The following is a 17,849-nucleotide window of genomic DNA, read 5'->3' on the forward strand; positions in this document are numbered from 1 at the left end:
AATATGAATGTTAAATGGTAATGGTGACAGAGCTGTGTACTAACAGCACACTGCTGCACTAATCACCTACCCCTGAATCGCTCTCGAACAAACTTCATTTCAGCTATGAATTGGAATAATACCTGGAGATGTTGGCAGGGATTAGTCCAAATGAAAAGATGAAAAGAGTGTTTTAAAACAGTACTGAAACGCAACTGAAATCTAATTACTTTTCAGATCAGACGGAGATTATTCAAATACTAACAAGTCATAAAAATATGCAGAAATATTTTGTATGATCCAGCTGTTTTTGTTGTTTGTTGCGGTGTGGTTGAAAGCTTTATGAAACTGAAAGAAGGCACTGAAGTTTGAATTGCTCGTAAATGTGCGTGATGAAATCTAATCACAGTTCCAGGCTTTTTAAACTTGATGAATTCATTTAATCCATGAATGGTTTTAAAGATCCCCTAACCTTCTTCGAAAAGTACCAACTTATGGGTTACATTAACTTCTCATCAGTTATACATGCACTGTAAATTCCTGATTCTCGGGTGTAACGGCAAAACAGAGTTAAAAGTTAAAATGCACGCTCAATTTTTCATCTAAAACCTTTAAATAAGGTCAGGGAATTGGTGCTTTATTTAGTTTGGAATGTTTAGACCCAATTTTAAAGGTTTCTCTAGGTATTTATAGTTATCAACCGATTTTTGTCTTGTACATTGGATTATGTTTAAGATTAGCTTTCATTTGTGCTATCAGCACAAGCAGTAATTTGCAGTAATTTTAATATTTGTATATATTCATATATATATATATATATATATATATATATATATATATATATATATATATATATATATATATATATCATATATTCATCCCTCAGGAGACCTACCTAAGTTAATGCTTCTATGATAGAAAGGTGTCAGAACACACAGTGCATTGATGCTTGCTGCTTATTGGGTAGCATAGCTGCGAACCTGTCAGAGTGCCCATGCTGACCCCTGATCCCATGAGCATCAGAATCAGAACAGAATCCCACCTCACAACTTACAGGATTTAAAGGATCTGCTGCTAATGTCTTGGTGCCAGAAACCACAGCACACCTTCAGAGGTCTTCAGAGTCCATGCCTTGACAGGTCAGAGCTGTTTTGTCAGCACAAGGGGGACCTACACATTATTAAGCATGTGGTTTTAATGCTATGGATGATGAGTGTATATACATCTATGAAATATATGTTGCACATGTATATAAAGTATATACCGAAATGCCACAAAATAATTGACATAGGAGCAAACTAACATAGGAGCATCTGACAGTTTTGAGCTTGTTGGGATGCAGAAGGAAAACTGTTTATTATTTTTTTTTAATATACATATATATATATATATATATATATATATATATATATATATATATATATATATATATATATATATATATATATATATATAAATCCCTGCAGCTTTTATTTAAAATACTAAAAGAGCCAAAAGGTTTCCTTTGGGTTGTTATGGTTAGATGGAGGCCTAGCATTAATTAGCTGCATTGATAATTATGTCAGTGAAACGTCTTCACAAGGATAGTCAGACAAATGTGTGTGAATATATGTATGTGGCTGATAACATGACAGTGAAAATGTGAAGGAGATTTGGGACAAATAAATTACTGCCTGTGCTGACAGCACAAATGAAAGCAAATAACAGGTCGAGATGTCCTCTGATTCGCACACACCCACACACGCACTGCAAAGGTTAATGTCAGCATTGTAAAGCTAAAGCAGTTTGTCAGCTAGTTCTCGGTACAAACACTGCAAAATGTACCAAATGTGCTGCCAGATTCAGAGCGTGTTGAATGAACGGTTTGGCAATAAATCAGATTTAGACAATGTCCCCTCTGCTCCAAATGTAGTCAATCAACAAAGGCATGTTTTGGTCTCTGAGGTGTTTTGCTAGTTTTGCACTGGAGATATGGACTGATGTAGCTAATGCGTAAAGATGATTTCAACCAAATACCTATTTTTGTAAATTTGTCTTAACTCTTACAGAAAAGGCTCACAAAATTTACATGTGAAATTTACACGTGGTTTTAGACATGAATTATTTATTTTTCATGTATCCCCCCATATGATTTACAGTATTTATACAGCAACTGATTTTTTCATAAGGTAAAGCACTTTAGCATATTTTAAGTGTAAGTGCATTATGTAGCCTAAATATGGAATATTCTTCACAAAGTCTACTTAAAGTTTACTATTTTTACTATGTACTACCCATGCAGTGGTTCTGTACTTACTTTAGACTATTTAATGTACAAAGGAAATAAGTTGGAAAGGAGCTTGTTACTCTGAAGAATACTTTGGTTGATATTAATATACTTCTGGTCAAAAAAACAAGACAAAAAAACAACATAAATAGGCCAAGCCCAAAATGGCAAAATATTAAGCTTTAAATGGTCTTAACAACAAATCATTCATGGCATTATAGACATTTCTATAGATTAGAGACTTCTTAAAGCAGAAAATTTGTGAAAGCAACTATGTTTTTTGTCCATTTATTGCCATTATCTTTTTAAATTACACTGACCAGGTTTTGGACGCATGGTGGCTTAGTGGTTAGCACGTTCGCCTCACACCTACAGGGTCGGGGTTTGATTCCCACCGTGGTCCTGCGTGTGCTGCAGGGGTTTCCTCCGGGTACTCTGGTTTTCCTCCCCCAGTCCAAAGACATGCATGGTAGGCTGATTGGAATGTCTAAAGTGTCCGTAGTGTATGAATGGGTGTGTGAATGTGTATGTGATTGTGCCCTGCGATGGATTGGCACCCTGTCCAGGGTGTACCCCGCCTTGTGCTTCCTGGGATAGGCTCCATGTTTCCCCGTGACCCTGAAGAAAGGATAAGCGGTATAGAAGATGGATGGATGGATGACCAGGTTTCACATTATTATTAAATATCGCAAATGATCCTTGAACTAATATAAATGGAATACAAAGTCTAAAGGCCTATTTCTTGTTTCTTGACTGTGTCGCATTGCAAAGTAAACATTCAACATTTAAATCAATTGTGGGATGGATGCCATGAAGCACTTACATTATAACTGTATTAATGGATAATATATAAACCTCAAGTATGTTAAGCCAGAACAGACTGCATCTCTTAAGTCGAAAAAAAGACAGCGAGAGAGATTTAGCCAACCCATACTGTACTTTCACACCTGTTCTGGATTTATATGCACTTCGCGTTACTTTATAGAAAATGCAACGTATCCGTAAATCCATCCCAGAAAATCTGTCCCAACTCATCCCGTTCATTGCATGTGCCTCTTTCCTAATAAATCCCCCATCCCCTCCATCCGAGCGCTAATGGAATTTGAATTGTGTTGACTTGGGAGTGATGGGCAGAATTTACAGATTAGCTTTTCAATTCATACAAAACACAGCATGTCTTTTGCAGACTGCTGTGTCTGGAGAGTGGGGGGAAAAAAACCAGGCCCACTCTTTAAATCTGTACGCTTCCATCCAATTCTGATCTGATGTACAAATCCACTGTACTCTAAGGAGCACTGTGTGTGCGGGTTTGGATTCTAGGAAAATGATTGTGTATTTATGCACCTTATTTGCTTAATCTGTGCATGTCAGAGTGCTTAGTGTGTGTGTGTGTGTGTGTCTGCTTAACTATTCAGCATGCAGCAGCACCTTATTTTTTCCTCACAATTCATCGTTTGACAGAGAGGGGGGGTCGTGAACTCATTGGAGAATAAGTTGGAAGCTAGCATTACTGTCAGGAGGAGGAAGGCTTCCATTAATTTGACGTTGAACCAATTCACTGGCGAGGGCACGGCAAAAATGTCCGTGTGTGTGTGTGTGTGTGTGTGTGTGTGTGTGTGTGTGTGTGTGTGTGTGTGTGTGTGTGTGTGTGTGTGTGTGTGTGTGTGTGTGTGTGTGTTCTGGGGAGAAATGCAAACAGCGTGACACAATGATGAATGTTCTTCTGTGAGTGTAGCTTTAACATTAATGGCTGTGTGTTAATGTTTGCCAGTGAACATGTGTGTATGCCGAACAGCTGCTCTTAGAGGAGACGCAACGTGGGCTACGAATGTGAAGATGCATCAGTTTTATGGCTTGGTGTTTATTATCTTACTCCATTATTAAAATAATCTCTCTCGTGCAGCAGCTTTAGCGTATCTCATTTCCCAGATCTATCTATGAGACTCTGGGAGCGGAGTTAACTTTCATAATCACTATAGCAAAAAAAATAAATAAATAATAAAAAAGTTATACTGCGTACATAGTGGGTTTCCACCGGACAGTGCGGTGCAGTAACAAATCCAACATTTTAGTGCTATTTCCATTCTCAAGTGAGTTGTACATATGGGGAAATAAGAAATAGCGCAGACAACTGATTGGTCGAATACAATTGTTGGAAATTCCTCACGAATCCCATTATTTTCAAGCAAAAAAAAAAAGAAAGAAAGGAAAGAAAAACACTAGGACTGCGTCTCAAATGGCATACCAGCGTAGAAAATATCAAGTCACCAGCAATGACCACCCATGATTTTAGGATACGGGGCATGGTGGCATGGTGGCTTAGTGGTTAGCACGTATGCCTCGAACCTCCAGCGTTAGGGGTTTGAATCTCGCCTCCACGTTCTCCCTGTGCTTCGGGGGTTTCCTCCCCCAGTCCAAATACATGCATTGTAGGCTGATTGGCATTTACAAATTGTCCGTGCCCCTATCCCCTGCGATAGGCTCCAGGCTTCATCATGACCCCATGTATCAGCAGTATGGAAAGTTGATAGTTGGATGGATGCAGCCTAGCCAGTTAAAACATCTGTTCTACCTGACAATACAGCACAGCAAGCTTCAGTAGTATGTAATAACATCTGCAGCGAATAAAGTGCTGTTTAGTCATTGCTTTATGTCTCTTCAAATACCTTCCACTGCCAAGTAAAGATGAATAAGACCTTGAAGGTCCTCCACTGGTGCTACATTTAGTTGCAGGAAATGGTGTAACCATCTCCAGAGTACTCCCACTTCCAACAAACGTATAGAAAGTGCTGCAAATAAATTGAAATTCTTGAACCTGATTGATCAGAAGCCTTTCTTCTTCTTTTTTTTTAATAGCGGCTCTGAGAGTAGTTCTAACTGTAATTCAAATCACAGGTTTGTATTAATGTGCTCGTTCTAATACGTTATTGTTTCTATAGTAACAGCTGTTGTTAACCAACATGGGAAAGTCTTCAGAACAATATGACAGGTTGACAATTTATTTTTTTTTCTTTGGTTTTGTTATTCAAGAGAGTGAAAAAAAGACACTGCTGAGGAATCGACTCTTTATAGCTGCTATACCTTAAGAGGAGTAAAATTCTTCATGACATGCTGTTATAGGAAAATAATCATTTGGCGTATTTCTTACGTCTTACTTCACTAACAAGCGTTGGAAAATAAAATAATTTTCATTTTCAGCGTGTTCTCATTTTGAGAAAATGTTTAATTCCTACACCACGAGCGTTGTTTTTTTTCTTCTTCACTAATTTTGTTGCAGTCGATATGAGCTGGTCATGACTTAGTACCAAGTACCCCAAGTTCTGGATTTGGATCCTTTTTGGGCTGGATCTTATCACCTCTAGAACATTTACTTGTCTATTTCTTTCTGTGTGTGCATGGAGGAAAAATGTATTTGCTAATGTCATAAGATGGTTCATTGGAATGAAATAGCCTAGGATGTGTGTTGGAGCTTCGCATCCTGCAAATGATTTGGGACACACACACACACACACACACACCAGCACGCTCACAGAGACACAGTATGATGTGACCAGACTCCTAACAGAGCCAGTATAATAGCCAGTCAGTGAGAGAGAGAGAGAGAGAGAGAGAGAGAGAGAGTTATAACATGACATAAAGTAGTAAGGGTGACTTAACCAGGCACACCTCCACCTTATTTCCTCCTAGTGTAAGCGAGAGAGAGATATATGAGGAGAAAAGGGTAAAGAGGGAGTGAGAAATATGGACAGAATGCTCACTTGCTCTCAGTTCTCTCGGAGACTGAACGATTCTAATAAAGCTTTTAGCTCGGATAATTAAGAGTCACCCATATGCAGAGCTCGATGCTCGATTTACCACTGCTCATTCTCTTCTCTCAATCCTCCTCTCCCTCCCTCTCTCCACCTCCCCCTTCCTTCCTAATCTGATTCTGAATCATTCACTGTGACCCTTTCTCTCCTCCCTGCTGGATAAATCCCTCGCTCCATCCCTCGTCTTTTTGGCTCTGCCCTTTGAGACAGTGCCATTTTTTGCACCATTCATACAATTGCTGTTGTTTTGTCTCTCTCTCTTTCTCTATCTCCCATTCCTCCAGCTCTGTCTTATTCTGTCTCTCTCCCTCCACTGTCGAGCTCTCTTCCCTCTCTCTGTCTCTCTCTCCCCCCGTTCTTCTCTGTCACTCTCTCTCTCCTTTTCATTCTCTCCCCCCTTGTCTCTCACTCTCCCTCCTACTCTCTTTCCTTTTTTCACTCCCACTCCTTGTCACTCTCTTATTTCCTCCTCTGTCTCTCTCCCTTCCTCTCTCTCTGTCCATGCCTCTCTCCCTTTTTCTCTCTCTCACACACTACTTGTCTCTCTCCATCATTCTTGTTCTCACCTTCTATCTCTGTATCTCTCTTCCTCCTTCTCTGTTTTTCTCTCTCTCTCATTTTCTTTCTCTATCTCTATATTCGCAGCCCCCACCTCTCTCTCGCTCTCTCTCTCATGCTCTTTCTCTCTCTTTCTCTCTCTCTCTCTCTCTCTCTCTCTCTCTCTCCATCCACAGCTGTTTAGAAGTGCGGGATGAGATGAGCATTGACATGCCGTATTCAGAGGAGAGGAGAGTAGAAAAGCCAGTTCAAGGACGGCGTGGGGAGAGAATGAAAAGAGGGAGGATGAGATGAGGTGCTGGCTTTTCATAATGGCACGGTATCAGTTGAGAGAGAGCAAGAACAAAAGAATATAACGGAGGACGGAAGGATGAAAGCTGTGTACATCTTTGAAGGATGGAGGGTGTTTGACTGGAGAGTTACGAGAAAATAGGATTAAACAATGCAGGAATTATGGATGTATACAACATAAATTTGATCCATGCAGTATATAAATACACACACATACAGCTTCTCTTCCTCTGCATACATTTTCACTGTCCATTAGGGATGGGAAAAATAATTGATTCCTACATGTGCTGCAATTCTCTTTGGAACTGCATCGATGCACAAAATCAGATTTTTATTAGGCTTATGCATGAATGCTTTATTAAACTGAAAAATAAAAATACTATGCATATGTACATGCCTTAACTTATCCATCACTATAATGCTATATTGACAGTTTGTTTTATTGCAAACATCTTCTAGGTTTGTCTCCCATAATTTACGAGTCTAAATATGAAACGTAAACAAGTATGCATCTGATGTTTCAGATTCATTTTGAGTTTTTTTTTACTCACAGAAATGTTGATTTTCCATTGCCTAAGCATGGACGTCATCTTTATACCACAGCGCTGCTGAATTCTCAAATCTGATTGGCTAGAATGTGTTGATTAATTTTCTATAGCATAGCTTGGACACTAGAGCAATTGCGCGTAAATCAAATCACAGGATTATATTAACGAGCTCATCCGAATGTGCTATCTTGTATTGCAGAAGGTCGACATAATCTATGCCGAATAATAAATGGAATAAACATCCATCCATTTTCCATACCGCTTATCCTATAAAGGGTCACAGGGAGCCTGGAGCCTATCCCAGGGAACTCAGGGCACAAGCCGTGGGATACCTTGGACTGGGTGCCAACTATCGCAGGGCACAATCGCATACACAATGGAAATGCCAATCAGCCTACTTTGAATGTCTTTGGACTGGGGAAGGAAACTGGAGTACCTGGAGGAAATCCCCAAAGCATGAGGGCAGAGGCGAATTCGAATCCCCAACCCTGGAGGTGTGAGACAAACGTGTTAACCACTAAGCCACCGTGCCCTCTGGAATAAACCTTTTTTTTTGAAAAATGTATAATCATTGATTTACAGTCAAAGATTTCTCTAAGGAGACACTTATGTACATTTATCTCCAGTGTTTTCTAAGAGTATGTTTTCTACCATTGGAAAGACTTCACTATTTTACTACAGTCTTTTCTATTACAGCACACTCCCTCATGTTTTATTCCTTTCTTAACATGTTGTCACTCTGTTAATCTGCACTTACACTAACACCGCCACTTTCATTCTGTAAGCGCTACCTGGAGACTGTTTGAATTTTTCACATTACCATGTCAAACATCATTTAAAGTTACAAAAGAGGTACATGGATAAAGATTTTTAAAGCCATTAACTACAGCATAACCTACTGAACTATAAACCAATGTTCAAACAACATATACTAAATATGCCAAAAATTTGTGGACACCTGACCACCTCACTCATATGTGCATTCCAGATTGAGTCCTCCTTTTGCTGTTATAATAACCTCCACTTTTCTGGGAAGGCTTTCTTTTAAATTTTGGAGCGTGGCTGTGGGGATTTGTGCTCATTCAGCCACAAGACATTAGTGAGGTCAGGCACTGATAATGAGTGAGGAGACTGGGGTGTAGTCGGGGTTCCAGTTCATCCCAAAGTTGTTGGGGTTGAGGTCAGGGCTCTGTGCAGGACACTCGAGATCTTCCTCTGCAAACTTGTCACGCCATGCCTTCATGGAGCTCGCTTTGTGGACTGGGGCATTGCCATGCTGGAACATGTCTGGGCCCCATAGTTCCAGTGTAGGGAAACTGTAATGCTACAACATCCAAAGACATCCCATACAACTTCCAGCTTTGTGGCAACAGTTTGGTGAAGAAGCACATATGCGTGTGATGATCAGATGTCCACAAACATTTGGCCATATAATGTAGAAAACTACACTATATTATATGATTAGATATTTCAAGGTGGTTCAGTTCCAGATTTCTCTCTGGCTGTTAGAAGACAGGATCACTGGTTATGTTCTGGTTAAAACTACTAATAAAACTGTTCATTTGTGAGCCACTTTTGCTGTATGCATCATAATTGATGTCCTTTGTAATACAAAAGACTGGTACATGTGTTGTGCAGCTCTTTTTAATCTAGAAAGTGAGTGATGCACTGTTAGCTACTGCCTCACACAGTTCCTTTTGTTTTTTGCACGAATCACTGAAAGAACAATTAACATTGAGCACTTTGGAAACTGAAGGACTATATGATCCATGTTATAAAACATATGACCAAGTTGCAAAGTCAGGTAAACATAACCTAGCTTTGAATCAAAATTCTAGATACAATTTGTGATAATACGCAGTGTGCTGAATGTCAAACTATATATTATAATTACTGTATAATACTTTTTGCTCTGAGAACACATTTCAGTGAATAAAACTTTGATTGCACAGCCTACTGCTATACTTCATGATTTTCCAATGAAGTGTAACACTACACGTGCAACATGACAACATGATGTTGTTGGTGTTTGTGGCTGTAGCTGTCATCTGCAGCTTTTCTGCATTTTATTCCGTCCTAATTGCTATAAATGCGTTTACTTCAAAGGATATAACCTAACTGCATTACAGAACCTAGGTAGTGCTCTATATGCCTAATGCTTTTTCAAATGTAGCCACAGAAAAAAATGAAAGACTGCAGCAGATGTATGATGGAAATTGTTACCTACATTTACGAAGCACACGTTGTTCGTTTTTTAAACCGATGTTTAGAAAATGGAGTCATCGTTTGTAATGTAAAAATAAAGTGTGCCGTAAATGATATGCATTTATTCAGAACCCAAATATACAGTGTATACACATGAGAGAGGTTAGAGGGTTAGAGGAGAATGGCCAGAGTCTGTGGTGGCTCAAATAAGCACTCTTTACAACCGTGGTGAGCAGAAAAGCATCTCAGAATGCACAACATGTCAAAACCTTGAGACAGCTGGGCTTCAAGAGCCCATATAAGACCACTCTCATAGGTGAAGAACCACCATAGCTATGGTAAATGGTAACTTATATAGCGCTTTTATCCAAAGCACTTTACACTGTGTCTCATTCACCCATTCACACACACACCAATGGTAGCTGAGCTGCCACGCAAGCCGCTAACTTGCCATCGGGAACAACTCGGGGTTCAGTGTCTTGCCCAAGGACACTTCAGTATGTGGAGTCATGTGGGCCGAGAATTGAAGCGCCAACCCTACGATTAGTGGACAACCCGCTCTACCACCTGAGCCCCAGCTGCCCCAGCTGTGAAAATCTCATGGGATCAACAATTTCTGAAATACACAAACCAGCCATACCATGCCACAAATCACCGAGATCACATTTTTCTGATCTATGACGTAAACATTAACCGAAGCTCTTGACCTGCCACATGACTGCAGGAATTAACATGCGTATAGGTGTTCCTATTAAAGTGTTCTGTAAATGTATGTTTACAAATGGACAGATGGATATCAAGTAACTTGTTAAAGTGAGGACGGTAAGCCGCATATGGCCCCTCCCAGAGTGCTCAAGCGTCCTTTATAAACAGACTGACACAGCGGAAAAACCTTTCAAAGCACCAACCCGTATCAACATTCAAATTCATTCATCTGAAGTAAACACTGGGCGTGAAGCGGGAATAATCGCAGGGCACTGTGCAACTTCAAATATCGATTTCCGCTCCTTGAAATGCGTTGCATGACTATATTAAAGCACTTTATTCCACTTTGTGTAGTAATGATGGCGCTGTACTGCTACTGATGCAATGCAAGCTCTGGCTCCTATTGAAATCCAAACCTAGATACAGTTCGAACAAGTAGCAATGAAAATCCTCGCTGAATTAACAAATCTCATGATTATGTTCAGTGGTAATGCATGTTTAGAATAAGCTGGAGGTCGGTACGTAGCCATGAATACTGTATTTACTACACTAGTCAGTCCCTCCAGTATTTTGCGATCGCAGAAATGAACGCAAACTCAAGGAAACGCCGCGATATTCGGAGGAGCTTGCAATTTTTCAAAATTACCACAGATTTTCCGCAGATTCGGGACAAGATGCGTCATGTGACACCATCACAACTGCCATTCAGCTAAAGCCCTCTTTGATCCACGTGCCCTCTTTGATCCACATCCATCGAACAGCTAAAAGCCTCAGCAAAATCAAACATTTTTGGCCACAACAATCGCAAAAAAAAAATTCTGTATGGACTGACTAGTGCAAAGACACACAGAAATAAATTAGCCAATCCGAGCATCTTACATATCTAATAGAATTATCTTACAAAACTAATACATTATCTCCCGAAGCCTCATTAGTAATAATAATAATAATAATAATAATAATAATAATATTATAGTGGTTAGCACTCACACCTCCAGGGTTGGGGGTTCGATTCCCACCACTGCCCTGTGTGTACGGAGTTTGCATGTTCTCCCTGTGCTGTGGGGGTACTCCGGTTTCCTCCCCCAGTCCCCCTGATGGATTGGCACCCATCCAGGGTGTACCCCGCCTTGTGCCCCATGCTCCCTGGGATAGGCTTTAGGTTCCCCGTGACTCTGTAGGGTAAGCGGTATAGAAAATGGATGGATAATAATAATTGTCTAACAATAATAATAATATCTGTAAGTTGCTCTGGATAACGGTATTTGTTAAATGCTGTAAATGTAAATAATATTTCCATAAATTTATACACACACACAATTATAGGTAAACAGTTATCTGCATTAGTAATTTATAATTATATTTTTTTGGTGTTTCAAGTCTGTAATGCTCCACTGGCTTTATTGGAACCCCCCCCCACACACAACTTCCATGGTTATTGGGGGGTGGGTTGTGTTTGTGTAAATGAAAGGGTATTTGTTGTTGTAAATATGCCTAAAAGTTGCCATTCTTAAATACCTAGTCTACAGCTAAGCATCTGTCAGCACCCACAATTCCTTGCAGATGGACCATGCGCATATCTCCTTTCAGTGGATTTTCTGATTAAGGTATTTACATGCAACACATTTCCAATTAAAACAGGCATATTCCAGGGGAGGGAATCAGAATATTGTCTTAATATGAATAAACAGAAGACTGCAAAATTTTGAATATTGATGTGCATGTAAATACGAGTGATACCAGCCGTCCGGATCTCTCAATTTAAATTTGATAACGATTCACGGTGCCACAACGTGAATATAAGTCGACTCTTTATGCTCTGTGATGGATTTCTACAGCCATTCAAATATCCATAATGGTATTTTGTGACACTTGAGCTTGCTGCCCAGGTAAACTGACAACCACCCAAGTATATTTGGTCACATTTAATATATCATATATCATTTTTAATATAATGCACCTTGTATCGAATTGGGTGGTGACATCAACAAAGCTCGGGGTCAAGGTAAGGGGAGTGAGAGATGGAGATGGGAGGGCGAGAGCATATAAATCTGCAATATGTGACATGTTTAAGTGTGAAGCAAATGTATTTAACCCCTGTTGCTGGTGGCACAGAGCAGACAAAGACAATACACGGAAGCTGCTGGTCTTCTCTGATGAGACTGATGCATTCAGCCAGCTGAGCTTCACTAATCACTAGCTTGACACACACACACACACACACACACACACACACATATATACACCGACGCCAAATAATCATGCTCCAGTACCCATTCTCATCCCCAACCCTCTAGATTCCTCCCTCTTACTTACTGTATAAAATCCAGTTTGCACCCCCCACAGACACACCAACACATCCTTATCTGAATTTCCCAAATCTCCCTTTTACTCACACACACACCCTCTCTCACACACACTGCTGCCTCTACCTACTCTCTGTAAATGATGCGGTGACTGGAAATAAACAGGCAATTTAAGTGCTGGACACCTCAGTGCTTTCTCTTCCTCCATCCACCACACACACGCACACACAAACACACACACACACACACACACACACACACACACAATGCACACCATCACACACTCGCCTCTCCCCGCTGCTTCTGTCACACTCTGTCACACACAGGTTGAGGGAGGGAGCAAGGTCAATGTCCTGCTAGCAGAATGTGTTCTCGCTGGGTTGTGCTTAAGCACAGCTGAAGATACACTCTGTACTGTGCTGCAGTGCAGTGAATACACAATCACAAACACTCTGTGATCAATAAGACAGGTGTGTGCAGTCACTGTGTGATTTGGGCAGCTGAGGAAATGACAGGAGAGCTCTGTGTGATGGTGTTTGTGAGGGTTGTGTAGTTTTAAACTGACTACTTCTCCTGATTAGCTTCTCATTCTTTACTAAAGCATCTGTGCTGATTTTACTACAGAATGATAAAAAAAACAACATTGGTCTCCTTAGTTCTCTCTCTCGAGCGCTCTCTAACACACATTTCTTAATTCCCTTTTTTTCTGATGTTTTTTTTTTTGACCGGGACTAATTTTGGCATTAATGACATCAGGTAGACGGACTCATGAATTATAATTTGTGCTATGTTACATTAGCTATTTACTTTACCTCAGCTGCTGAAGTTCACTCTAGCTATTTCACTCTAGACTTCCATTCACTCTAGCTATTTCTAGCTAGCATTTGGATATTCACTTCTTAGTGTAGTAGTTTATTCTTAGCTCGTACGTGTTTAAAAAGGTACCCCTATCTGCATCTCAGTCCATACAGGATTTCGCAGTGCTTTTGTGATTGTTGTGGCCAAAAATGCTTGCTTTTAGCTTGATGTAGCTTTTAAAAAAAATAAATAAATAAACAAAATAAATAAATAAATAAAAACTTTCCATTGCACATTGTGGAGATTTTTGAGCCTTTTTTTGGCAATTGCACAAAATTGTTTTGCACGGTCTTTCACAATGATGTTTGTTGGTAAATGAGACCTTTTAGCTGCACTCATGTTCGACACACATGAATCGAATAGGGCTTTGGCTGAATGTGTGTTGTAATGATGATGTCACATGACACATTTTGTCCCAAATCTGCATTCATTTTGAAAAATGTACCCTGCCTAAATCACAACATCCTGGAGGGACTGGTTCTGCAACCTTCGCTGCATCCCTTGAGTAATAATATGCATGGGACTGTTTTTATTCCTGCTCACAGGATTATTATTTTAATATATTCTAACAAAAGGATTGTTTTCTATTTCTTGAAATATAAACAATCTAGTAGCCTCATTTAAACCACCGCAATCCTGACCCGGCAGTTACTAAGGATCGCCACATGTTAAATAACATGGTCTTTATTCGTCCTTCTCACTCGTACCTGCATGATAATAATAATAGCCTCCTGCTGGTGCTTCTTCTTTGTCTATCCCCACGGGATCACAATCCTGATGCACACCTTTAGTCTCAACAAATTACACTGTGTACCTTCCTGACAAGCTTTCTAGACAAAAGAAAGCGAATAGTGCACCTCCTATTTGTATTTGTTTAGAACACATCTGTTCAACTCGAACAACATATTCGCGTTCAGTTACATCCCTAATAGTGAGCAGTTGCTTGTGTTTTTCAAAAGCTGCTAAAAGAACATGGATGTGAGGAATGGCTGATACGCGATGAGATAATGGTAATCCTCCACGGTCGCCCTAAATTTCTGGACCTATTGCTGTGAAAGGTAGGTCTCTGGTTAATTAGCCTGCAGGTACCACCTGTGTCAGTGCGACAGGAGCAGCTAAATGTGAGGATGGTAAAGCTCATTTTAAACCTGACGTGCCTCAGATGCAGTGCTATTCTAATCAGAGTAGCTATTTAAAGCAGCTGGAAATGGCAAAGCAGAAATCAAGTACGCTCAAACTGCAATCTTATCTTATTTTCCCTGCTTGCCATGAGCACTGTGCCACCAAATAAGTACAAAATAGACCATGTTTTTTGACTGTTCTTTTGTAAAAATAAATAAATAAATAAATAAATAAATAAATAAATTAAAAATAAAAAGTTGTGGAACTAACTACTTCGTAATTTCTCCTTTCTTTTCTAGCACCATGAGTTCTTTGCTAAAACATTACCAGGAGGATGTCACAGCTAATCATTGTGATGACCAAACTTTATGATGGGCATAAAGTTCTTCTGTTATCATGTTTAATTATGGGGGGCACAGTGGCTTAGAGGTTAGCACTGTTGCCTCACACCTCCAGGGTTAAAAGTTCAAATCCCACCTCCGCCCTCTGAGGGCAGAGTCTGCATGTTTTCCCAGTGCTTTGGGGGTTTCCTCTAGGTACCTCCAGTTTCGTGCCCAGTCCAAAGACATGCATTGTAGACTGATTAACATTCCCAAATGTGTGACTGTGCCCTGCGATGGGATGGCACCCCGTCCAGGTTGTCCCACGCCTTGTGCCCTGAGTTCCCTGGAACAGGCTTCCCCGTGACCCTGTGTCAGATAAGTGGTACAGAAAATGGATGGATGGATGTTTAACTACATTTACATGACAAGTAAAGACATGGTAAATGGTCTGCACTTATGTAGCGCTTTTAACCAAAGTGCTTTACACTGTGTCTCATTCACCCACACACACTCACACACCAATGGTAGCAGAGCTGCCATGCAAGGTGCTAACTTGCCATCGGGAGCAACTTCAGGGTTCAGTGTTGCCCAAGGACACTTCGCTATGTGGAGTCACGTGGGCCTGGAATCGAAGCGCCAGCCCTACTATTAGAGGGCAACCTGCTCTACCACCTGAGCCACAGCTGCCCCGGCCGAAATACTATATATTTCTTGAAGATACCATTTCTGAATGCTTATTTAGTGACAACTCTCAAGGATCGCAAAGATTTCTATAACATTGTTACCACTTTTCCACTCGCATACTGCCATTCATTGAAGAAGTGGCCCTTATAAAGTCGCAGCCTGTATTTCCACCAGTACAAGAACTGTACCATTACATCATCATATAACCATTTTCCAATGCATATTTCCCAATGATATTACTTTCCAGAGCCCAAATCCTTTAGTGTCTGTAGGACAGACAACAATTATAAGCAACTGATACGTGTTTTCTTTTTTCAAAGGAAACATACCATTAGCATTAGCAATGTAGCTCCTGTTTAGATTGTTAATAAAAGGGTTGATTTCTCCTTTCCCGCCTGATCTAAAGTGACAATATTCAATCTAGCTTATTTTGTAAGAGTGATAATAATCTTCAACCGACCACCCCCCACCCCCCCTGCAATATTCCTGTCTGGTTTAATGTTGATCATGAAAATAATTGGTAGAGCTGTTGTCATGGTGACAAAATGATGACAAGCCGAAGTCCTTGGTATCAACAGTCGTTGGTTCAGGATCAGTAGCATTTCAATGCAAAAACCAAAAATGAATCTTGCTCATTTGTGGTGGGAAAGTGTGGAACAGTTACAGGTTAGCTCCTACTCTGAACTCTTGATAACAGTGACAAAAATAAGCCACTAGTTATCCCACTCAAAATAAATCTGATGCCTGGAGTAATATTACTCTCTGGTCTGTGTGTGTGTGTGTGTGTGAGAGAGAGAGAGAGATCCTCTCAGATCAGTCTCTTAAAGTCAGTTCTGTTCACAGACAGAGGAGATGAACAGGGGATAGTTGGAGACCCTGTGTGTGGGGGTGGGAGCGTGACCTTGTACCACTTGAGCCACTGTTCAGCTCTGAATTAAGCTAGAAATGCTCCAAGTCTAAGGCTTACCTCTCTAGCATCTTCCCTTCCATGTGTTCTCTGCAACGCAAATATCTCAAACAACATTCCCAAAAGCTTCCCAAAAGCATACCCACCCCATCTCACACTGTCTCTAATAATATTCCCCAAGACTGTAAATAAACTTCCCCAATACTTAGCTGCAGCATCCCTAAGAACACGCCCTAACATTTCACACATTCTACTAACTAGCCTAAAAAATTCTCCCAACGACCATAGATACCCCAACAACAACAGCTCCAAACATCCCTTTAATAACTCCAAAGGCCCCCCAATAACATTCTCACAACGACCTTGGCCAGTATATCCAAAATGCATCCACTGTCCCTTCATTCCCTAAAACATTCAACATCACTTCTCTGTAAACACTAAAATTCCCCCACGTTTACCATAATATCCACCAACATCTGTAATAACACTTCCCCATCATTTCCGAAAGACTATCCCTTGTCCGCAACAACATTCCACCAATGTCTCTGACTGTTCCTCAGATGTTCTCAACACCATTCCTACAGTGTCCCCAATAACATCGGCCAATCTTCATAGCCAGGAGTGCCGCCATGATTTTTAGGCCCCTAACAAATTTCTACTCCGGGCCCCAAGCCTCCACCACACAATTATCTTATCTTATTGCAACTTGTAACAACAAATTTTATAGACATCATTATTAATAAAAATAATAATTCTTAATAGCTTACTTGTGCAAAGAGGCCACTTAAATACCAAAATAATATGGGGAAAGTATGGAGGTCTGCTGGGCCCCCTGTATGACCAGGGCCCATATAATCGTCCCAACCAGCCCCCCATTCTCCCTGTCAAATCCCCCACCTACCCCCACCCTGCAGGTTTCAGTGCTCCGATTCATAGCAACATCCCTTAACATCCATTTGATGTCCCCAACAATATTGCAACAATGTCCCCACTTCCTCACAGTATCCTCCAACCCCAACCTAGTGTGTGGAAAACTTCTTCCTGCAACATCCCCTGAACACCTCACCTTCATAATCTGTGCATCTTCCAAATATCCTCAAAAACTTCCACTTCAGTGTCAACAACGACGCTCCTCTCAAACTCCACGTTCCCCCATTGCCCCTGCATCAATTACCCCCAAAGTCTCCAATAACTTTCCCTAAACATTTTGTGCGACGTCCGCACAATCTGCCTGTAACTTTCCCCCCAGCATCTACGCAACATCTGGATACAGCAGATCCAATTTGCT

The sequence above is a fragment of the Ictalurus punctatus genome, chromosome 28, assembly GCF_001660625.3.
Source record: "Ictalurus punctatus breed USDA103 chromosome 28, Coco_2.0, whole genome shotgun sequence".
NCBI classification, from domain to species: Eukaryota; Metazoa; Chordata; class Actinopteri; order Siluriformes; family Ictaluridae; genus Ictalurus; species Ictalurus punctatus.